Source organism: Gracilinanus agilis, unplaced genomic scaffold, assembly GCF_016433145.1.
Source record: "Gracilinanus agilis isolate LMUSP501 unplaced genomic scaffold, AgileGrace unplaced_scaffold13136, whole genome shotgun sequence".
Classification (NCBI taxonomy): domain Eukaryota; kingdom Metazoa; phylum Chordata; class Mammalia; order Didelphimorphia; family Didelphidae; genus Gracilinanus; species Gracilinanus agilis.
The window spans coordinates 4,552-6,068 of NW_025343739.1; positions in this window are offsets into that span (position 1 = coordinate 4,552).

Sequence of the window (1,517 nt, forward strand, 5' to 3'; positions counted from 1 at the left end):
GGGCCAATAGGGAAGAATAACAATACTCTGTAAGGGTAAAGAGGTTGGAGAGAGGAAATACTTAATACTTAAGTGCATTGAAATCAACTTAAAGAGGGAAGAACAATCAGATCCACTGGGGCAGAGAATTGATTCGTGCCCTATAGAGAAGTAGAAAGGTAACAAAAGGACTGGTGGAGAGCCAAGTAACACTAGGAAGGGAGAGGGTTGGGGGGGAGGGGTGTAGCTTAAAAAGATCCTAAAGAAGAATAAGAGGGAAATAGTAGGGAGAGGGGAGAAAGAGAAATACAATAAGGGAGCTGATTAGGTGAACTGATTAAAAACAAAACACTGGTATAGAAGGAAATAGTGAAAGAAGAAAGGACAAGACAAGGAGAGAGAATCAAAATGTCTGGGAATACACAGTTGATAATTATAACTCTGAATGTGAATGGGATGAACTCGTCCATAAAACTGAAGCAAATAGCAGAATGGATTAGAAACCAAAATCCTACCATATGTTGTCTACAAGAAACACACATGAGACAGGCAGACATACATAGAGTAAAAATGAAAGGATGGATCAAAATCTATTAGGCTTCAAATGAGAAAAAGAAGGTAGGGGTTGCCATCATGATTTCTGACAGAGCCAAAGTAAAAATAAATAAGGTTAAAAGAGGTAGGGAAGGTAACTACATCCTAATAAAAGGCAGTATAAACAAGGAAGAATTATCAGTACTCAATTCGTATGCACCAAATGGTATAGCTTCCAAATTTCTAAAAGAGAAGCTAGTGGAACTCAAGGATGAAATAGATAGCAAAACTTTACTAGTGGGGGACCTCAACCCTCCCCTATCAGATCTAGATAAATCAAACCAAAAAATAAATAAGAAAGAGATAAGAGAGGTAAATGAAACCCCAGAAAAATTAGTTAATAGATATATGGAGAAAAATAAATAGGGACAAAAAAGAATACACCTTCTTTTCAGCAGCACATGGAACATTCACAAAGATAGACCATGTAATAGGGCATAGAAACATGGCAAACAAATGCAAAAAAGCAGAAATAATAAACGGAACCTTATGAGATCATAATGCAATAAAAATAGTTATTAGTAAGAATAAATGGAGAGTGGGGGCAGCTGGGTAGTTCAGTGGATTGAGAGCCAGGCCTAGAGACAGGAGGTCCTAGGTTCAAATATGGTCTCAGACACTTCCCAGCTGTGTGACACTGGGCAAGTCACTTGACCCCCATTGCCTACCCTTTCCACTCTTCTGCCTTGGAACCAATACACAGTATTGACTTCAAGATGGAAGGTAAGGGTTAAAAAAAAAGAATACATGGAGAGACAAACCAAAAGCTAATTGGAAATTAAACAATATGATTCTCCAAAATAATTTAGTGAAAGAACAAATCATAGAAACAATTAATAATCTCATTGAAGACAATGACAATGATGAGACTTCTTACCCAAACCTATAGGATTCAGCCAAAGCAGTTCTAAGGGGAAAATTTGTATCACTGAGTGCATAAATTA